This window comes from Cebidichthys violaceus, unplaced genomic scaffold (assembly GCF_023349555.1).
Source record: "Cebidichthys violaceus isolate CVI_PGR_0920_01 unplaced genomic scaffold, fCebVio1.0.p SCAF_7, whole genome shotgun sequence".
NCBI classification, from domain to species: domain Eukaryota; kingdom Metazoa; phylum Chordata; class Actinopteri; order Perciformes; family Stichaeidae; genus Cebidichthys; species Cebidichthys violaceus.
Window position 1 is genome coordinate 2,106,823 of NW_027176927.1, and position 23,997 is coordinate 2,130,819.

Below are 23,997 nucleotides of genomic sequence, written 5' to 3' on the forward strand. Positions count from 1 at the left end.
GAACAATTTATAAACGTTCAAACTAAAAAAAAGCTCCTAAGTATACATCGCTTCAAATGTGCTGTCATTGCATTATTGTTGAATTTACGATAGCAATAAAGTAGTAATGCTCAGAGACCAGGGAAGTGTCCTTGAAGAAGCCGCAGTGGCTCCGGTGAAGCTGCTCTGCGGCCAAGTGTAAAGGCCTGTGGTTACAATTGACAGCGACCAGGTGTGAAGCTGTGAAACTTTTATGAGCGTGAAACACGGCCTTGCCAGGAGAGAAGTATGAATACCATGCAAGCCGTGGCTGGATAAACAGAGGTTTAAAGATTGCCTGTGACAACCGCACAGCACAAATGGTCCGGTTCATTATCAGTGCGTTGTGGAGGCCGACGCGTCACCGTAATGAGGGTCCGCCTGTAGCAGCCCCCCGGAGCGCACGCTCACCGTACACTGCAGTTTTACCGTTTTGAACGGCCACTCAGTCGAAGAGACTGAAATCTGTGCAGAAGCAGCGTTAATGGAAAGAGGATCCAGTGACATATAAACACTCAAGTCACTTTAATGGACATTGATTTGCAGGCCGAGCGAGTTGAGGGGAGAGCAGCATTAAATTCTCCCCCATCGCTGCATGAGTGAAATGTGAATACATTGCTGGAGCAGAATATATTGTTGAATCCATTATCCCACATTTGCGTGCCATTAATTCCATGCAGAAAATGTTCTATTTTATTCACCGGTCCATGGAAAGTTCTATACATGGCACAGATAATGACATTTTATAATATGAATGTGTGTGTGTGTGTGTGTAAAGTAGTAGCCATGAAGTTTGGTCTAATTTTGCTTTTACATAAGGACATGTGTGCCGTATAGTCTGGGTGAAGAGAAGCTGTTGATAAGAAGGAGCAGCTACCTTTTAAAACCTTTAGATCTTCTAGCGTTCTTTAATATATTCTTTAATACCTGTTCGTTGTAGAAATGAGAAGAATGGGAACAAATTATACACTGTTGGCTTTTAGTTCTGGTCCAGTTTGTGTTTGTGCCGAATTATTGCCAAAAAATAAAAGAGTAGTCGTGAAGCCGGTATGAACTGACAGGTAAAAGACAGGAAATGAAATTACAGTAAGGTCTTTGTGTATATATTATCGTCTTTGGTGTTCACAAGGAGCTCACAAAGAAACAACTGATTATGAGCGTTGTTGGTTGTGACTGTAGCTGGTTTTTGATGTCATAAATGGTGTCAAACAGGTAGGAGGATGGAAGACGATTTTCTACTCTAATATTACAGATATTGTCGTGTGATTGCTACGTTTCATTAAATATGTAATGGGAAACAGCGAAAATACACGGCGTAGGACACAAGCTCATTACACCTCTATTTAACCTCACTTTCTGATGAATCAGGGAATCCCTTCACTTGCAGATAGTTACCAAATTAACTTTGATAATATAAACGTATATTTCAATCTGTTTGAGCCAGCAAGAACCAAACACGCAAACAGGGAATTGCACCAAAGTCAGTTTGAACTGAATCAAAACGAATAAAAGCAACCTCAATCAATCATTCTCCCTCTCAGCACACTGGAGACATCATTGTGTTGGTTATTACAGTTTCCATCATCTCTGCTGCTCACTAAGTTTTGCTCAGACGACTGCAGTCCTCGTCTTTGCGTTTGGACTTTCTTGCCGTTTACAGTTTGCTCCATCTTTCCTATGAGATGGAGCACGGCGTCTCGGTTTTCTGACGGATGTATCAATACCCTTTACCCCAGCAGGGTTATCCATCACAAGGCTCACTTGTGTGCTTTCTGTGAAGGGTCCCTGTGAGACAGATTTATAGCTACCTGATCCTCCCCCCCCCGTCCCCGACTCCCCCATTAGGGTCTTGTCCTAGGAGTCTGCTGCTCCATTCGAATGATAAAACCGACAGATTGAAGGTCTGTCGCTGCTGCAGAGACTTAAATCAACCGAGATACAGTGCGGGAGACTATTACGAGATTGCGGATCCAGTTTGACCAGAGGACATTGGGCAGCTGGTGCCGCTGTAAATGATTGCTGGGGAGCGAGCGGGTGCTGATTATGGCTCCTCGCGGGATGCAGTTTTGCTGGTGAAGTGCTTGGAGCAGAACTGGAGCAACACCTGACCATTAATAACTTCCTGTTGTTTTGACCGTGTGTGTGTGTGTGTGTGTGTGTGTACTATTTATATGTGTGTTTTCTCGGGGCCCCAGGAGGATCATGGTTGGTCTTTATGTCCCCAAGTTAAACGTCTTGTTCAATCGAGTCTGGCCGCCGCTCTTTTTGACGCTTTTTCATCGTCCACCGTCACACACTCCTGGCCAGGCCAAATGGCCCTAACAGAAGAGGCAATTACAGTACTGCAGGTGTTAGATGTGAGTGTCCTTCTGTGATGAGCCCACCTGTATGGCCACTTGTCGATACCTGAGAGCTGCATTACCGTTTTCACTGTTAATTGTCTTTTGATTCATTGTTTCACTGTTTAAAAAGTCAGTAAATTGTCAAAAACGCGACTCACATTTCCCCAGACCGCAACGGGAATATTTTGGCATATATATATATATATATATATATATATATATATATATATATATGCTTTATTGTATCCCTCTGAATCAGAACATTTGAGCTGTGTACAGTTACAAGAGCGATTTAAATACAATCCTTTGCATGGGATTGGACGCCCCAAAAATGTACCGGCTTAGAGTTTACAGTGATCCTGAGCCACAGAGGATAGGAGGCGGTTAGATTAGGTAGAGGACAAACGAGAGATGAAAGGGAAACTTTACCGAAATTCAACCGGCTCTGTGCGCCCGTAGCTTCCCGCTCACCCGCCGAGAAAAGTCATCAGCGTGTACCGCCCACGCTGCTGTGACAAAGAGGCAGTTGAAAACGCAGAAAGTTTTTGCCCACTGATATCCAAACACACATCTCTTCCTATCTCCCTAGACACACATCTCTTCATATTGCTCTGTTAGCTAACATGTCCACAAACAGTGAAGTGAAGTTTTATATGAACGGTGTGAGTGCAGGATGAGTCATCAAACATTTGGAAAAATTGAATTTTTGTATATAAAATACTAATATACTGATTTATTTTTACATGCATTTGTCATATAACAAGAGATGAATGCATTTATCCCCATCTCCATTGTCTTAAGAGGCTGTGTACTTATCATAGAAGCCTCCCTTATATTTGAAATACTTGCAGTTCTGCGTGGGTCTCCATGTGTACATGTGTATTAGCATGAGTGTGTCTTTAAGGGCGCTTTTGCATATCCTATTAGCCCCTCTCTTCACCTATAAGAACACGCATGTTTGTACAGTATGTCAACTCAACCTCAATTTCTCAACTGCAGGACTACGTGCAGACCTGTGCGCGTGTCATTTGTAAGTGTCCATTTATATGAGCGTGAGCGTGTGCGGTGGTGAGACCTTCTCGTGTCGTCCCCATCCCTTAGTGAGAACAGAGAACAGTGAAGGGAAAAAGGGGGGGGTGAATTCAATCAGCTTTGTGTGAAAATTGCCCGTGGGCTGAGCTGAAGCAGCAGGGAAGAGAGGGAGGCAGCAGCCGGCAGAGGAGAAGAAAGACGTGTGTTCATATGCTCATCAGCGAGAGGAGAGAAGACACGAAGAGAGGCAGAGGTGGGGGGGGGGGGGGATCAGGAGAGGTGAGGAAGAGAAGACGTGTGTTCATATGCTCATCAGAAAAATGTGAGGAAGTGATACAGAGAGGCAGGAGGAGAAGGAGAGGAATAGAGACAGAGCTAGAGAGTATGACAGATAGAAAGAGGTAGAAGATGCCATAAGCAGTATTTCTGGGGGGGGGGGGGGGGGGGACAAAGGGGTCAAAGAAAACTAATTTGTCTTCTTTGATACTGTGCTATTCACTCACAGTGAAGCAGTATGACAATCCAGGGCTACTTTTTTGGAGATACAGACGAATAAAGTTTTATAGCACAGACAAAAAAATTACTTTTCATTTAAATAAAAACATTTATGTCTAATAAACAGCATTTCGATTAGATTCATATTTGATTTACACTGTAAAAGACACAAAATGGTGCCCAATAAAAGGCTCATTCATTAATTTTTTTTTCGGTTGTCAAAAAGTTCTAATTAAAAACAACCAAAAAGTTTAACAGTAATAAATTATACTGGCTGCTCATAAGAGCTTGGCTTTGTAGCTCATATAAAACAAGGAATTCTCATTATGCTGCAGAGAATCCTTTAGCCGGTCAGGACTGTATTTATGAGATGTAATCCCTCAACGTGCAGATTATGTCGTTGGATATTTGAGGTCAGGGCCTCTTTTTGCCTTTCTGTTTTCCTTTCAAAGAATCATGTGTGATTGCCTGAGCTTTCAAGCATGGTTCCTATCCGCATCGCTCAGTTTTCATGATAATGCTTCTGTTCGCTGTTTGGGTGCATTGTGGGGAATTAATGGAAGTGTTCAGTATTGTAATACCGGTTATTGATATATTGTCAGACGCAAATGTGACAATACTTAAAAACAGCCGAATGGAAATCAGACAAACTGGGTCACAAAGTACTTTTGCATGAATAGCGTTGCTCTATGCAGTTGTATTTGGGCAAAGAGACTTCACATTTACATGCTGGTGTACCTCCCCAATCCATTCCGTTTAATCTTTACAAAGAAAAAACTTCCTGTCAAACGCCACAGTTTTCTGTTGATTGCATAGCACAAATATGTCATCTACAGTGCCAGCGTGCATGGCTTTGAAAAAGATATTGAGCCAACAACTTGAATAATACGGGGCAGCTGTGGCTCAGCAGGTAGAGCGAGTCGTCCATTAATCGCAAGATTGATGGTTAGATGCCTGGCTCCTCGTGTCAAAGTGTCCTTGGGCGAGACTCTAAACCTCGAATTGCTGTGGAAGAGGAAGGTAAAACAGAAAATACTGGGGGGAAAAACTGAATTTATAACATACTTTGTCAAAAGATGGTGATTGGTCTTTTAAGAGTTCCCAAGTACTGACTGCTGATTGTTTGGCCAGTGACAATCCATCATTCAGGAAATTGTTTTTATATATTTTTCTCTACTCCCATCTCTTGGAGTTTGCTAGTGCAGTTCACCAGTTTTCTTAGAGAAGTCGGATCCCGCAGCAGGTGACGCTAGACAGCTGTCAGACCCTCTGTTTATAACAGACATGTGGGTGCACATGCGCATGTTTTATTTATACATATAAACAGCTTAAAACTGACTTCAACTCAGGACATATACAGAATATGGATTACGAGTTGGTCTGTTATACGTTATTTACTGTGGGATAACAGTTATTCAGTGCGTAAACAGGCTTCATTAACCTGTTAAAGCAAACGGCCTAGAGCAGAAAAGCTCCACAAACGATGGTTTTAGGAATGTTTGTAAAAAGAAAAACAATTCTACTTTTTCAGGGGGAAGGGCCCTCAGACTCCCCTTGTAAGTGGCCCTCTCCCATGTGTGACAGACTGTTTCTACCCATGAAAGATGCAGAGAGGCAGAGAAAAGTAAAGACAGACAGATGGGGAGGAGAGTCGGGAGAAGCGAGTGGAGAGGCAAAGAGGCGGAGAGGGAAAGCTTGCAAAGACAAAGGATGGAGAAGAAAGAAAAATGCAGAGGGAGATGGGGGGGGGGGGGGGGGGGGGGGGATGGTAACGAGAGGGAGAAGAGAAACAGAAAGGAGAAAGAGATACTGTAGATAGAGAGGGGTATATTTATTATATATTATTGGCAGCCACATTATGGACCTCATTTTACCCTGCTCCGATCTCGTCAAGCCAACAAAGAAAGGTCAAAGCCCTCATTCTAAAAATATACTTCACACTACAGCTACGCAAATGAGGGCATATGTTTTCTGAGAATTGAAATTCTGCTCTGGTCTCTCCTTGGGAGGAAACAAACACTTTTTCCTCATCTTGTTACCTGCCTATTTCTATCACGTTTGCGTTTATAACCGGTTGGTGGTCTTCAATCCACCACTTTCACATGTTTCTGGGATGAATGTTGGGAGAAAAAGCACAGGTCATGAGTCTAACCTTATGAGCACTAGGGCTGCAAAGTACTGTGACGTATTTGTTTGTTATTCTCTACTTAAGTTCATCAACTTTAATCTTTGTTTATGTCCCATGGGGTCATATAAATACCATATTTTTAAGAGGTTTCTTTGTGAGGGAATGTGGTGGGGGAGGGGTATAGTGTTTTGCACTAGTCAATGTTGTTTTCCCTCTAATTTGGGTGACCCATTTCTGTCTCCAAATATGGTTTTGTTTTGGGTCACAACACAGGAGAGCGCTCACACACACACACACACACACACACACACACACACACACACACACACACACACACAGAGAGACGCACACACACAGACACAGACAATGTGAATATCACACATATCACATTGAGAGAAATGCTGTAAATTGGAAACTCCTATCAGAGATGACTGTTTCTTTATCTGTTTCTTCTTTGACGTTTTTTTTTCCCCATCCAAGCATCATTTAGTGCCAAGGCAGATTCACTTGTCACGTTAGTTTGCGGCGTGTGCAGCATGTATTGCCGTGGGAACAAAGTTTGTCCTTAGACTGAATGATTTGACCTTTACTCTCCTGCTTAAAACGACGTGCCGAACAATTTGATATTCATAATGCAGCTAATATCAATCAGTATGTCTCAATCACAACCTGATATGCAGGAATAATATAAAAACTTTCTCTGTGAGTCTCTCATTCCTGCAGCACCTCCAGAAAAATATCCAAGTCCCCTGACCTTTTTTTAAGTGATGCTGCTGAATTCAAAATGGGTTACACAGATTTATTTTTGCTATCTTTTACACATTTTAGTTTTATATTATGATAAAAGCAACATCTTTTAAACATTTTTTTAAAAAATGTTGTGAAATTGATATATTGAAATTTCAAATACATATTCAACCCTCTGGGCTGTATTTTCATTATGCTGCATGGTGGGGCTTGTGTGCCAGTGAAGTTGCATTTTTGATCTTGGGCACACCAAAGCTTTTTTCTTGCCCAAATATGTTTGAAATTGTGTGACTAAAAAACTGTAAACTTGACTACACTGAAGCGGGAGGAGTGGCACTGAGAGGCTGCAGTTCTGTGGTGGTGTTAAGGATCTCTTAGGATTTGTGGTTGTGCTGCTGACCTGCGCTGGCACAATCATCAATACTGACAGATCAAACAAATAGTGTGCTCCTGAGGATATGTTGGCCAATTTGACTTGGAGACGATTAGACGGTGATTAGACACACCGTTGTGGAGCTACCTCTTCTGTGGATGTTCAGGATGGACATCCAGTGATATTGGCAATAGTTGTAGTAGTGACAAACCAGTGTTTAGTTTTATATGGTTATAATTACGGTCGTGGTTAAGAATTAATAAAATAAAATCCCTAATCTGAAAACTTAATTTACAAAACATTATACAAATCAAATGATATATAATAAGAAACATCCCTGGACAGTGGACTATGTCTGAGCTATTAAATTTCACTTTGTATCAAAACAACATGAAACATCTCCTTTAAGTTAATTTAGTTTATGGTAGTCGATGGTGATTCTGCACCTCGGGCTCAGAGACATCAGAGTGCTGCGACACAAAGCTTTTAAAGGAAAAGGTAATTTGCTTAGTCATGACTGATGCCAGGCTCCGCCACACCTTATGTGTAATGTTCCATTTTAATTTGACCTAATTTCCAACTGCGCCGAAGTCGCACCGTTCACCTCTGACCTCAATATTAACTAAATGTCAGCTGCCAGGCCATATTATGCACCTGCACCATGCAACATTGCCTGAGTGCTTTGTACTGCGACCCACTCATTCACAAACATAATGTGATCTGAATAAAGTCTTTGCAGAAGCACCTGGGTGCAATTACATCTTTTTCATCTGTTGCTATCAGCTTGGTGGGAATGGATTTTTGTATTTTTGCCTCTTGTTTCTTGCAGATTTGTAGCTTGGCCAAGTTGAAAGGCTGCACTGCGTATACTTTGAGGGCGTCTCACATTATTCTCCACCTCAATTTTGCCTCAGCACGTCCACGATAGCGTTTCAGTCACTCTGCTCTGGTGTCTGTTTGGGCTTCATCTGAAAAAAAAAAAAAACATTGTTCAAAATCATTAAAAGTATTAAATGCAGTTCAGCATTCATACTGCACAAGTCTGATTATGGTTAACTTCCCCTGTGTTTGATCTTAAGCAGCCAATGAAGGCCCACTGTGTCTTCTTCAACTCGTCTTTCTCCCATCACCCACTGCAGCAGACAGCAACAGAGAAATGATATCCTCCCTGACCGTGTGTCCCAGTGGAGATAAATTAATGCCAGGTGATTTATTCTTTTTCCACAGTACAGTCAGTTACTGTATATGGGAAGCCAATTGAATAAATCTGAGCCTCAGTGGTCCAGCGGGTGTTGATATTCATCAGAGTGGGCAAGGAGAGGATTGCTTTAAAGGCTGGGGTATACTCTCCTGCCAGTTGAAGGGTACTGTGCCTTTTCTAACTCCCCCTCCCCCATCACACTGGGCTGCCTCTTACATAAGCTGTGCTGAGAGGCAAAGAAAAATGGGAAAATATAGTCTGGTTGAAATCGTAGAAATATGGTTAAGCCGGTGGGGAAAATTGTAGATGTTTATTTGAGTATTTCTGTATGGGGATTACGTATAACTGAGTTTAATGAGTTCGTCATGCTGCCGTCTGAAATATATAGTAGCTTTACTTCAAATATGATACAAAATAGGGATGTGACAGTGATTGTTTCCACAGTTAACCATGGCTCTATAAATGGCAATGTCTGTTGGTCCAGACTGAAATAGTTTAACATCTATTTGATGGTTTATCTTGGTTCAAAGCTGGGCGCAGCTGATCTAAACCAGCTAAAAAACTTCAAAGTACAAGGTACAATCTGCGATGTAGCTGTTGGTGCACTATAAGTTGAGTAATCATGGTGTAATAACCTAATTGGAATATCAATTTTCCCATGCATATCTACATTTTTGATGTATCTCTGCACCTCACAGTCTTTCTGAACTGGCAGGATCAGGCATTTCCTTTTAATTGCAACTCGCACTCATGTCAAATTCACTCATGTTTCTTTTAATACCACAAGGCTTGCCTTCTGCAAGTGTTAGCTAATTAAGGGAATTTTCTGCTTTGCAACATAAAAACAGGAATCCATTCACAAAAAGCCTGGTAGTTCATATTGTATTACGATAGCTTTAACAGTGGATGCCGGTAAAACAAATTATTACAGCAAGTATAAATGAGCCTGAACTCGCTAATGTGTGCTTACATCACCTTCATGTCCGTGTGGTCTGCTGCCTGTGCAGACTGCTGCGTTTTGATCTGTTTGTTGTCCTTTTGCTGAAGAGCCGAAATGTGGTCTTGGAAGAAATTCCATTTCCTCAGATCTAACTGGATCATCATAATCGCAGGGTAACCTGCCTCTGTAGTCCCAGCCGCAGGCTTAACCGTGAAAGGAAAGCTCCCTATCCCAAACCCTCATTCTGCTCTGTGTACAAACACCTAATCCCATTTGTGCAGAGTTAGAATAACTGCGCTCCGCTCCACTCTTACACCTTTCGCTTTTATTATGGAATTAAGAGGCACTGGATAAGAACAACATCTCATAACAAGCAACTCACACTTCTTGCATTATAGCTTGTTCAAATGTTGTACTTTATGCACCAGAGCATCCCGCTTATTTAATACTATCTTGTACAATCCTATAATAATAACACACTCACTGAATGAATCTGTCACTCAAAAATAGCAGCTTGTTTGCCAGAACCGCAGCCTCGCCGAGCCTCGTAGGATACGTCTCTGTGACTGCTTGGATTAATACATGATTAAGAAGAACAGGAATAGTGTTTCTATGCTGCAAGACAAAACACAAGACCTTTACTTTTCTGCATATTGATGTGTCCCTGCTTTCTCTAAATCAGTCTATTAGTTTTCTCCCTGTATAAGCCCCTCAATTAGTCTTTATTTTTTAGTGGTACATAACATTCTTGCTGGGGTAATTGGACTCAGCCTGGAGGAGCTTTGGCACAGGCCCAAATGAGCCCAAACCTCAATAGAAGCCCTGCTGAGAAACTGATGAAATTTGTGCGTTTTTTTTTTTTTCTTTCCACAAGTCCCACCAGTCAGTAAGGACCAGGCCAAACAAATCAAATCCAGGGGATCATTAGGCAGTTCTAAGTGATGTCAGCCTGGTGGCATCCAGGCCTTTTCATTCAGACTTTGCATAGCTCACAGTCCCAAGGTCGTGTTTATAAGCTTCACCGCTCCTCTCCGTCCATTCGCAGTTTTAAAAAAAGAGCCTTTTTGTGCCTCTAAGGACGAACTGAAGACATTTGAACAAAATCCAAGAATTCAATATATTCTTTTGATTGACAGCAGACACAAAGAAATATAGTGGAAAAAAAGATGTTTTCAGCGTAGAAAGTGTTACTCTTTCACCTGAGGCAAGTATTGCTTTTGGATGTTTTTTCAACCTCAAAGACACACAAATTTTATTTCGTAAAAGAAGCCCCATTATTGCCTCAGTACACTTTACAGCATTATTTAAGGGGTCAATGAGCTGGCTTTTAACAGTGAGAGCATCGATCCCGTTGACTTTGGCTGCAATCAATGCCTTCCTGGAAATGGAGAGTCTGTGTGTGATGGGACTGGTGGCTGATTTGTTGCTGGATAGGTTGAAAGACTAAATGATGCATACAGATCATGTCGTTTACTGTAAAATAACAGTGATTCATACAGATCATGTTGTTTACTGTAAAATAACAGTGATTCATACAGATCATGTTGTTTACTGTAAAATAACAGTGGTGCATACAGATCATGCAGTTTACTGTAAAATATCAGTGATTCATACAGATCATGTAGTTTACTGTAAAATAACATTGGTGCATACAGATCATGTTTTTTACTGTAAAATAACTTAGTGATGCATACAGATCATGTAGTTTACTGTAAAATAACAGTGGTGCATACAGATCATGTCGTTTACTGTAAAATAACAGTGATTCATACAGATCATGTTGTTTACTGTAAAATAACAGTGATTCATACAGATCATGTTGTTTATTGTAAAATAACAGTGGTGCATACAGATCATGTAGTTTACTGTAAAATATCAGTGATTCATACAGATCATGTAGTTTACTGTAAAATAACATTGGTGCATACAGATCATGTTTTTTACTGTAAAATAACTTAGTGATGCATACAGATCATGTAGTTTACTGTAAAATAACAGTGATTCATACAGATCATGTTTTTTACTATAAAATAACTTAGTGATTCATACAGATCATGTAGTTTACTGTAAAATAACAGTGGTGCATACAGATCATGTAGTTTACTGTAAAATAACATTGGTGCATACAGATCATGTTTTTTACTGTAAAATAACTTAGTGATGTATACTGATCATGTAGTTTACTGTAAATTAACTAAGTGATGCATACAGATCATGTAGTTTACTGTAAAATAACAGTGGTGCATACAGATCATGTAGTTTACTGTAAAATAACTAAGTGATGTATACTGATCATGTAGTTTACTGTAAAATAACAGTGGTGCATACAGATCATGTAGTTTACTGTAAAATAACTAAGTGATGCATACAGATCATTTAGTTTACTGTAAAATAACTAAGTGATGCATACAGATCATTTAGTTTACTGTAAAATAACAGTGGTGCATACAGATCATGTAGTTTACTGTAAAATAACTAAGTGATGCATACAGATCATTTAGTTTACTGTAAAATAACAGTGGTGCATACAGATCATGTAGTTTACTGTAAAATAACTAAGTGATGCATACAGATCATTTAGTTTACTGTAAATTAACTAAGTGATGCATACAGATCATGTACTGTAAAATAACTTAGTGATTCATACAGATCATGTAGTTTACTGTAAAATAACAGTGATTCATACAGATCATGTAGTTTACTGTAAAATAACTTAGTGATGCATACAGATCAATCATGTAGTTTACTGTAAAACATGTGTTGAACCCTACACTGCTTGTCTCTTATTTGTATTAGAGACGTTTCAGGACCATTTTTTCCCTCCCCATACCGATTCTCAGAATGGTGCATTGTACTCGAGGAAGCCCGATCCAGCATTTAGGCTGTATTGGAGGCATTTCAATTACTGGTATCGGTATTGCAACAACTTATATTTGTATTGTGTTGTATTTTCCAATATGTGTTTTCATATGTCTTAGTTCAGAATGAGTTGTGCAGAAGCCAATATAATATCAAGTGTGAAATTAGGATAGCAAACAGTGAATTAAAGTTTGTCCAGGAGTCGTTCCTATTGTTGTGTCGAAGCTGAAATATAATCGAGAAACATGGCAATTTGAAATGATAGCACTTGTTTTGCAAGCCTAAACAAACACCACAGCTCATGCTGCCAAGAAGTATTTTGAATTCAGACAATGTTGGCCATAACAGCTTTTTATTCAAAACAAGAACCCATGGAATTGGTTTGGGTGGCGGCCTCTCCAAACATGAGCTAGAAAGATAAATATGTGTGCAAGTGTGAGTTTGCACATCTTTGTGTGTGTGTTATGTATTGTTTGTATACAAAACAATAACTCTCCACCAAATATGAAAGAGGCAGCACATTGAATATGATGTCCCACACCCCAAAAACATCGCAACAGTGTCACAAAGAAGAGTCTGAACAGGAGACAGGACAGCCGCAGCCTTAGAACAAACAAGCTGGTGCTGGACAGCTACGATTGTTGACAGCCAAGTTGATTCAAAGTGGATTTTCGGTCAAGAGGAAGACTTGAGCTGCAATTTTGCCACAGATGCAGCATGTCAACAATATGAAAAATCGTCCAATTTTGTCAAGAAGACTAAGTCTGTCTTATTGAATTCCATTTGGGCTGAATAATGTCTCCGCGCCGTCCTCAGCGCAGCGATACGGCACAAACTGCCGCTGCTTTTCAATTCCAGATGTAATTGAGTGTGTGTTTTTCATGAAGCTGCAGTGGCCATTAATTAAGCACATAAAAAGCAGCACATTAATTGCGGGACAGGTTAGAAAGCCTACTTGCAGTAATCAATTAGATGATAAATAATAAATGAAATCTCCTCATTCGCAGCCGGGGGAAATTCAATTATTTATCATCCTCACTTGTTCCCTGGAGGAACCTCCACGTCTGTGTAACAGCTCAGGTAAATTATTGGCTTAACATCTTCACCACAGACGACTGCAGGATTGTGTGTGGAGCCACAATGCACACATTAACACATACACAGGTAGATATAGAGAAAGACCCACGCACACACACAAACATTAAAACATTATCTCGATCCCAGGCGGAGGCGGTAATTGATCTGTTTCTTCATATTTAGTTTAACACAACTAGCTAATGGGCCAGGTCTCTTAGCAGTCATGCAAGCAGCGATTTGGAAGCACTCCCCTCGGAATCTGATGATTGGGGAGGATGAACGGCTGTCAGGGCCGGGCCGACTGCGCCTCGCTCTTCCTCACCAACAAATAGCCCCTTCCCCGACTTCAATGTATCATTACGGCTGCAGTGCATGTCCTTTTGCTCGCTGTGCGAGTAACGGAGCCCGGTCTCGCTGCTGCTGAGATGTCCTTCAGCCGTCAATCAAAAGGACGTGTCCAGACACGGTTCCTGATGCAATGATGATATACTGTCCAGTGTAAAAAATGAGTTTGTTCCAAAGTTGCGGTCATGACTTGCAACATTAAGTTGTCTTTGCTCAAAGTCTATTTCCTCCCCCTTACTTTTCTCCCTTTTTATCTCATTTCTGCCCGTTTTCTCTCCTCAGCTTTATCTTATTTTTCTTGGTTGAAGCATTGCTCCATGTCCCTGCCAGCTGAATGCATGGCTTCTCTCTCCTCCTCCCCCTCCCCCTTTGTGTTCCCCTGTAGTGGTGCAACTCTAAGCTTGCACACAAAGTGAGGTTGCCCTGGTATAAAGGAGTCAGCTCACAAACTCCACCTGAGGTATTCATGCTTCACTGTGAGTCTGAGGAAAGAGGGGACGCAAACAGAGTGTCCCCTCGGGCCTGTGGGAGAGTCTGTGTTCACAGCCTGCCTTTGGCGAGGGGAGTTAATATATCTTATTGTTGGGCTGACAGAGTTAGTTCTCTTAATCTCTCACTCTTTTCTCCGCCGCTGCGATTGAAGATCACATTCTGTACATGATGTCCGACGAACGGAGCAGGACAAACGTGTGCCCTCTTTCACTTTTTCGCTGCCCTTCAGTCTTTACAACGAGCATTTCTTCAATCTGAGTTCTTGGTCCCTCGTGGCTGCACGAGGCAGAACCATTCACACGCAAAACTCTCCAGGGCTTTTTTTCAAAGAACGCTTCCATCTGTACGCTGACGATAAATTATAATCCTGTTTCCTGTTTATGTAAATGTTGCATTGTTCCTCTCCAACTCTTTCTTTATCTGCTGGTATGAATCTCATTGGTATTTTTCGTTCACCTCAGTTATCTGCTGCGGTGCCGCAGTCCATCGGGATGAGATTAGAGAATAGACTTTTCTACTGCGGTTTCCCATGATTGATTGCTCTCAGACACTTGGCAGTTGGAGTTATGATTCCTACCGAGAATTCATCTATTTGATTCTCTGCTTTTAATACTCACTGTCCCACGGTGCAGTTTGTGTCTTAGTGAGGCTGAGTATGGCCATCGGTTGACTGATGGCTCGCTGCTGCTGCTGCTGCTGCTGTTGCTGTGGACATGCAGCTCGTGTCATACGGCTCATGAGCAGCCTGTGTTACCGCTCTACGGTCGGTATGAGTATGATTTGAAGCCAGAGAACACGTTTCAAATTTTAAAAGGATAGCACTTGATCACACTGTAATGGTTGCAAAACAGGCCTCTGTAAGAAAAGCAAATGCTAAAAAAAAAATCAAATCTTGAGTGTTTTCCAACCACAACCCTGCAACAGCCAGTGCTGGGGTTTTGAAAGGCCTTCGCCTATCAGTCACAACCCACAGTCTGGGCTTACAGTCTGCCTGCCTAGTCATGCAGGAAATACAATATCTGTGTGTTCACGCCGTGCTTTATAATTCCAGGGAAGGGCTGTAGCGTACAATACATGTGTTCTTTCAAAGCAATTTGCATCTTCACGTTTGCAGTTACACATACTCGCACAAGCTGCATCTCGTGGTATTACACATGCTGCACATACGGGTGTGAATAAGATAAAAAAAACAACACTTGCACAGTGCTATGAAATCAGAATAAATAGCATGTACATATAAGCCATTCCGTCCAGCAGTTGTGAAGATCTAGTTTGTGTTGTTTCTTGCAAAAATGCCAACGTTCATCCGTTTAGGTCTGACGATTTGCTACTTTTCTTGTGTATTATGTGATAAGAAACTGATACTGTGAAAGGCCCTTTTTTCAATTACATCAATTCATCAAGAACATAATTGGCAGGTTAATCAATAACAAAAAAAGCTTTAGTTGCAGGTCTAAATTGAGTGTGTGTACAAATTACAACATAACGCAAGCTAACACAACCCCTCTCTAAAACAATCTTAACCAAAATCAAACAATTACTTTAATTTATTGCTGTGCTAGGTGTCCATCCAGTCATTATTCATATTTTGTGTTTTATTTAAATGATTCATTGTGCCTAAAATGTTTTATTGTAAATTCTACTGTGACTGCTGCTGTTTGCATACCCTCTAGATGCACTAATACAAACATTAATCACACTCACCCCTTTGATGTCGACCGTATTTAGTGCGTTCTCAAGTGTAAATTGCTTGTTTAATGTAAATACAGACCTCATTTGTCCTTTTCTTGTTTCCCTTCTTTATTATTTGCTTTGCAGCTGTCTTAATTTCCCCATGTGGGTCATTTGTTTTAACACTTACCTCTGGGAAGTCTCACAGTATAACCAGCCTTTTAACAACATGCGAGTTATGACCATTGCACAAAAACATTTTAATGGCTGTTGCTCAGGTAACAAGGAGCATCAGTCCTTTACTGTCCACCTTCGGTCTTTTTGAAGCCGCTCTTAGAAACCTTGCTGCTGTATGTGCGTGACATTCATATTAGACGATGTTCAGCTTCCTTCTGTCTGCGGTAATGTGCAGGTGAAGATGAATGCTGACTTTACAAAAAGGATTTTGTATTCACGCTCTCCGCTGGCTCGGGGATAGTGAACCCATCACTCTGAGTAGGTTAGAAACAGGATTATACTGCATTCTGACTGTCGGGGGTGAAAAGGAGTTTGATATATTGGTTAATATGTATGCAGGCTTAAGCTAACAGTTCTTGGCCTATTCCCAAGTGGAGAGGTGTGTAGATCAGGTATTAACTCTGCTGAAATCCCAGAACTGGTCTTTTCTGGTAAGTAGGACAACTTCCATTTTTGCAGGAAGGTATTTTATCACCAGGTGACAGTATCCAGGTGGTAGACGTCACGCTTTGTGGGTACAAATGTGATGCAAAAGAATTGAACATGAATGTGAGGGCTCAGACTATGGCACCGTGGATGTGCACGCTGACGTGACTATATAGACTAAATACAAACTGGCAGAAATACACAAAGCCTTCGCACACACACACACACACACACACACACACACCCATAAGCCCATAAAAAGACCCTACGTGTGGGAAGAAAGACGAAAGTGAAAAATCAATTATTTGTGCCTCACCTACGTATATTTCTAAGCTGCATCAGGGCACTGTGCATTCACACTTCTGTCTCAATTTTAGAGCCAGGACATTGTTAAGAAACATGCTTTGCCGTTCCCTTTCTTCATTTTTACAACTTTGGAATTATATGACACAAGGCCTTGTACCTTGCTGGCTGTGAATGTGTTGATGCATATACTGTAAAAGGTGTTGTTTGTATGCTTTAAAGTGTGGCCAAAACTTCACAATGCAATGTGATTTCTGTGCAAAAAAAAAAAAAAAGTGTGGATGTTTGTCCAAACTGCTACTGAGTGTCATCATGTACTCTTCTTTATTCAGCTGTTTTTTTCTTTTACCTTTTGTCCAATGCGAAATGTCAAACTAATCTGGTGTTAATAATACAGGAACAAAAAGTGCTTAAAATGTTTATTTCTTTAGATGTTGCCCAATTTTTAAGAACTTTACTGTCATTAATGTAAGTAACTTAGGTGACAGGAAGTTGTAAATGCTTCCCAAACGAAGCCTTTAAGTGTGTTTGGACAGAAAGCAAAGTAATGTTTGTATTCCATACAGAGGATGTCATAGCAAATCCGTTTAGGCAGCATGACATTTGGGGGGAAGACAAATTTAAAAATATTTCTCAAACAAAAAGGAGAATAATGCAAGTTAAAAAAAAAATGTACTTCCAGTTGAATATGGCCTGCCCTGAATGGGTAGCAATTATTGGGGTTTTGGCAGAGATACATAAGGTGAATAACTGCAGAATCACAGAATATATGTGATGCTGTTCATGGTGACCCAAGCCTGCTGAAAATATAGTTAGTTTTTGCCTTCAACATATATTTTCTTCCCCCAATAATATGCAAATTATTGGGACCAGGAATGAATGAGAATCAAAATCGATAAGCAGAATGGGAATTGATACAATCATATGCAATAACTCTTATCTGTCTCTTCCTCCGTGTTCCGTTTGTGGAGCAGCGTCAGTCCAGTGGGCAGATTGTACATGGCTTTGGTTTGCAGCTGGTCTGGGTCTGATTACCACAGGGAGATGGGTCCATGTATCACTCCATCAGGGGCAGACAGAGGGGCTGCTGATCGCCACTTTATTGTGGAGATGCAGTTGATTGTTCTGGCAGAACCTTCGACCATCCTGCAGTCGTTCTGTCGCTCCTTTACAGACACACTCGTACAGAGCTAGAGCTAAAGGTTATTGTCAGTGTACGTTGTTTTTTTCATTTAATCATTTTATCTATATAATGATACAAATAGTAAAAATGGCCCATCACAATTTCCCATAACCCAAGATGATTTGTCCAACCAACAGGCCAAAAGGTTTAAAAGGAGAAAAGCAACAAATAAATACCAACACATTTCAGAAACTGTAACCAGCAAACATTGTTCATTGTGTAAAAAAACTTGATCAATTGACTTTTTAAAACATGTTTTAAAAAATATATTTTATCTTGTTCAGCTTTATTTAACCATGTAAGTCTCATTGAGCTTAGTTTTGCAAAGTAGACACGAACAAGACAGCAACATAAAAAACTAAATCAAGGAATGATAAAACAATAAAACAATATTAAATACCACTAAAATACCCCAAATATAATTTCAGACAGGTAGGCACTACAATGCAACTATTTTTATGAGCGATTATCGTAATGATAAGATAAAAATTGTGATGGCCATTTTATAACATTTTCTTACATTTAATGAGATAAAATTGTTAGTTGCAGCACGACAAATAACAACACTTTCATGAAAATAGAGTAAGCTAAGAACAGAGATCAAAAAACGTGCGATGAAGTCTTGACTTCTCCACACATTTAAATTCCTTTTGCACACTGTTCCACGTGGCTGAAGCAGAACACGTGAAGGTTTCCTTTCCTATCTTCCTCTGCATGTTTGGGACAGACAGCAGATACGTGTCTTCTGCTCTGAGATAATGGCTATCATAATTAATCATTCTAATAATTAACTTTCTTTAGTCAACTATTCGACTAATGACCTACATACACATTCTTAACTCAGACACAAAGTTTGTATTCATTTCCATCCCTCATTCTCCATCTTTCTCTAGACCTTCTGACACACACACACACACACGCGCACACACACACACACACACACACACACACACACACACACACACACACACACACACGCGCACACACACACACACACACACACACACACACACACACACACACACACGCGCGCTGATGAACACTGTGGTGCTTTCTGACATGAGCCTGCAATGTGAGATGGCAGGTGTCAGTCAAATGTTCCCATTAAGATGGAAATGATGAATTCACTAAACAGGAAGACGTGTTTGACGGGGCAGAAGCTGCATGTACCGCTGAACTCGGCCTCACGCTGACATTTCCAATCAGTAAACAGCCGACATCGTCCCACGGCCAACGCCTGATCCATCCTTTAGTTTGAGACGGAGTGCGATGCAGTGAGAAGGATACATTTCTGTAGTTCAATCTGCTTTTAAGCCGTAATTGGACAATTTGTTTTTGCAGCTGCAGTAAAAACAATAATTGCGAGTGTAGCCATCGTGACAGTCTGCATTTCCATAATTACTGCAATAAAAGCATGATTTCGGCCGCCAATTATCATAATGGCCGCTGCTATTCCCGGAACGACTGTACATGCCTTAGAAATTTTAATCACCTGATGATCAAAGTGATACAAAAAGATGTATGGAAGTGAGTTCACAGTCACATTTCTTCTTCTCTTTCTTTGCCGCTTGGTCCACCTGTATCCATGGCAACCCGAAGGCAGAACATTGTACGAGATTAAGGGAAGTGGAAGAAGAGATTCGGGGCATAGATGTTTTGATGTCTTCACATTGCATAAAAGAAGGTGGCAGCTGTTGAGTGTGTCTACCCATGATGCTTTGGGACACCTCTCTGCCAGCGGCCGCTTCACTTTCCCTCTCCTTATTTATTTATTTTATTCATTGTGACATTTTTCAAAAAGCGTCCGACATCCCAAAGGAAAAGGCATCCACTTCATCCCTGATACCCTCCGTTCCAGATCAGACTCTTCAAGCTTTTTGATGCCATGCTTTGTTTTGATTTTATTCCCTTGAAATATGAAACTTGCCAGCTTCCTTAAAAGATGCAAGTGACCTTAGTTCACTCTGACAGTTACAGTCAGCACAATCTCAAAGTGATGTGTACAGAATTGTCTAGAACAATAGTTCCCATCCCGTTAAATGAGTAAAACCCGTGTTCAAGTCCGGGAACCAGGACTTTTTTTTTTCCAATCTCTAGTTTTTTTTCTTGTGAAAGACTGGAAAAATTGAAGTCAGCTGATTATTTTCTGGATTAATCTATAAAATCTCATCACGCCATCATGATCATGGCCATCACAATGTCTCAGAACAGTCCAAAATCACATTTGGTTTACTGTCATTGAAAACAAAGAGAATCAAACCTCATTTGAGAAGTTGTAACCAACACAGTTTTCTTCATTTTAACTTGAAAAATGACTCAGCAATTAATCGAATATCAAGATTGGTGTCATGTAATATTTAGTCAATCAATTAATCAACTTCAGCTCTGGTTAATTGGACTATTCAAATCTATCCATGTGACTTTATGGTGATCTTTGTTGGAACTGTAAAAAAAAAAGCAAAATTTAGTGAAGCGTCAGAAAAAATTAGGCATCATTTTTGCAGGAACATTTTCATCCCTTCCGTTAATTTGTGTCCTCTCAGATTTATCTTGAGACCCCCTGTGGTGTCCTCACGTCCAGGCTGTGAACCACTCACACGGCGTCTGTTCAAATTAAAACTGAAATGTATGAGCAGCCCCTCAGACATGATCTTTCCATTACCCTGTAATTACATCCCAGGAGCCGACGGAAAACATCACCGTCGTTCTGCCCGGCTCCACCTGCTTCCTCCGCATCATTTACTCAGTGAATCAAGAACATGTCAATCCACCGCTACCAATTCCACCACTGTTTCTGCTCCCCTTGAGCTCATTTGCCACCAATTCCTCTCCCATCATCCAAACTGTTTTGGGAGGCCAAGATTGGGCCCATTTCTTCCAGCACGACATTTCATTACATCCAAGAAATGAACACATGGTGACCTCAGCTCAGCTCCAGGCGACCATATCAGGTCAAGGCTTCCTCTCTCTCTTTCTCAGGAAGAGATTTTGTTATTTTTTCTTACAGCCAACCGACGGAGAGAGCTGCACAATCACCGCTCTCATAACGATATCAATCAGAGCCAATCAGGGCGCTTTCCTTTGATGTTGAATGCTAATTTGGGCCTTAATGAACCCCATCTTAGTATGATTTTGTCGCCAGCTCTATGATTGCATTGATCAAGTTAACCTGCGCTGTAACTCAGTGGGGGAAACATGTCTTGATTTGCCTGTCAGACGCTCATGGGGAGAAAATGTCCTCGCAGCTTCAAAGTGGAGAAGCTGGCTGCAACCGGCAAAGGCTAGCAGTGACTGGGCAGAGCGCCATCATAGTGAGGCTGGGAAGTGCTTTCTTTATGTGCCAAACACTGTTTTGGCACCGTCCATATCCTCACATTTTGCCCATAGAGCACGGACATGGAGTCTGGCACTCACTCGAGGTATTGCACTGAAGTAAAAAAAAACCCACAAACCTTTCTCTCATGTTCCTCCATTGCTTCTTAAACTTTTGACCCCTCCCCTCAGTACTCCTCTAGCTTTCTCTGTTGTGTTTGAGGAAGTGTTCAGATCATTTTTCAAGTAAAAATAGCAGTTCTACCATATCAAGATACATCAAATCTCAGAATTGTTTAATCTACAGGTACTTGTACAAGGTGTGTTATATTATTATATGTGTTATACTATTGGATGAAGATTATTTATGCATCAACATGTAGGCATTTTGATGTTTGAGCTTGTTAAGGTGGAGCCAATTTGAACTACATTATATAGTGGATGATATGTCAGTCCACAATAATGTATTATACCCATGCAACTAAATCTATATAATATAAATTTCACTAGCTAGTAAATGGGTCTTGAATAAAGATTATTGTTTCCAGCCAACAGTGAACAAACAGTGAATTTTCACTAATTCACTGTCTATATTTTGAAGGATGAAACAAGGCAGGTTGCAGTAGTAAAATAAAGAAAAATACGAATTCTTAATTTTTGCTTTGGCAGCGCGTAATAAATGATCTAATTGCACTGACGGATTATTTTGTTCTTGTTATAAGAGAATAAAGCTTTTAAGTTTAAATGAACAAACATGTATTGATAAGAAAACAGTAATCTACAGTGTGTGCACACTACAGTATGTAAAATATGTATCCGCAAGAGAATAATTAGTATCTGTAGGTGTCACATACTAAACCAAAACGTATTTTATAATGGAAAGTTAGTCCAAGTACCTCAAACTTACATTGCAGTATTTGAAAAAATGAGTTACTTTTCAACACTGGTTGTTTTGTCGGCTATACGATAACTGACTGAATTTAAGAGTGCTGTAATAGTTCCCAGGGTGTTAGGAAATGTATCCTGATCTTGTTGTAAGAAATTAAAATGAAATAGTGGAAAAAAAACATGCAAAATGTACTAAACTGTTCACAACCACCTACTTACAATATGAGGAAACAAGTGTGTCTGTGATATTCGAGAGAGAGAGAGAGAGAGAGAGAGAGAGAGAGAGAGAGAGAGAGAGAGAGAGAGAGAGAGAGAGAGAGAGAGAGAGAGAGAGAGAGATGTAACTAAGAAGATGAGAAAGGGAGAAAGAACTTTCTTTTTATATAATGAAGCTGTAATTGTGAAGCTGTGCTCTCAGGTACAGTTACTGTCAGACACTCAGGCCACTTTAATTGCCTTCCGCAGGTGAAAACAGGTTCTCCTCTCTGCACACTCAACTGAATCCAAATGTCAAATGGCCTCTCCGTTGTTTTTATACTCTGACTTTTTAAGTTTGAGCGAGCAGTTAAGTTGTTTCCGTGTCTGTCTGCTAATTGGGATGTTTGAGGCGATGGCAAATTGGTGGCTCAGTGGTCTAAGAAGTCGCCCTGAGAGGGAAAAACAAAGAGAGAATGAGAAGGCAAGTGACAAATGGAGCCGCGGTGAGACGGTTCGTAGCTGCCAAGCAGGTAGCTGCCCGCACAATGTGACACATCTGCCACCTCAAACCGGGTGCTCACAGGAGCTGCCAGCTACCATTCCTGCTTTTTCTTCTCTCACATACTCCTACAAAGACGGGTGAGCTCTTCGCACATGCCACTGCTGTTTGAAATAAGCCGTAGCAGGACCAGGTGCTGCTGGAAAGAAATAAAGAGAGAAAAGAAAAGAAATGTTCAGCCTCGTGTGTGGACATTGCTGTGGCAGGAGTGACAGCACGCCTTCCCAGAAGACACCTTGGCTCTGCTATTGTCACGACTGTGGACACAGCAAGTCCCTGCAGCCCTCTGAAATTAATACAAGCTGACCAGCAGCCTGCTCTCACAGCCTCGGCGGGGACAGCAGGATGATTCAGGGAGACAGAACCTGTGACTACAAAGCCCGAGTGTCCTGGCCGGGCCGGGACATTAACGAACGCCACTCTGCATGAAGCGCTCTCTCGATTACTGCTGACTTTGGTTTGGATAAGCAAAATAACCACACCGAGGTGACTTTCAAAAAAGCTCCTACGTGTCCTTTTCAAAGGATATAAGCACATATATCCATGAACGAACACTTTATTTATTCACCCTGACACTTTCAAGTGAAGCCTCACAAACGCACATTCACACTCTTCTGTGCAGGATTTGCTCTGTTGTAACCGAATGGCAAATAATTGGTAATGTAGCGCTGCGTTAAGCTGATTGTTTTCTACGCGTCAGTAAATAACATTTAAACAACTGTCTCCCAATGCAGGGCCAGCCACTGATCCACATAACGGCACTCACTCAGATGTGACAAATCCAACCGAAACACACACACACACTTTTATGAGGGCTAAAGTCGGGCCCTTTTTGCAGCTCAGTGTTGTTCTGCTGGCTCATAGATTGAGGACCTCCTGATGCGAGCAACAGCTGTCTCTCAGCCGAGTGGCGAGCTGATGGTCGCCTGGTGTTGGTCGGCCTCAGCGTTGCTCGTCAGGGTCAGACCCATTACAAACCCTCTTTATGTGCACATTTCTTCCCTGAGCTAAGTAACAGTAATGCTCCTCACAGGCTGCCTGTGAATGGTGGTGTTAGCCTGTTAGCTCTGAGTCAGTGGCCCAAAGACTTCGGTTCACACAGATTTTGAAACGTTTTTCACTGTGTGATCAGCCTGCTCACCTTCAGGAAGAAAAGGTGTAGTCGTTTATT

General features: G+C 41.1%; 1 protein-coding gene across 2 annotated transcripts in view; it reads left to right on the plus strand.

The window, feature by feature from the left end:
- LOC137891387 (mannosyl-oligosaccharide 1,2-alpha-mannosidase IA) overlaps positions 1 to 23,997 on the plus strand; it is a 171,001-nt gene that overhangs the window by 114,197 nt on the left and 32,807 nt on the right. The gene's annotated exons all lie outside the window — the stretch shown is intronic.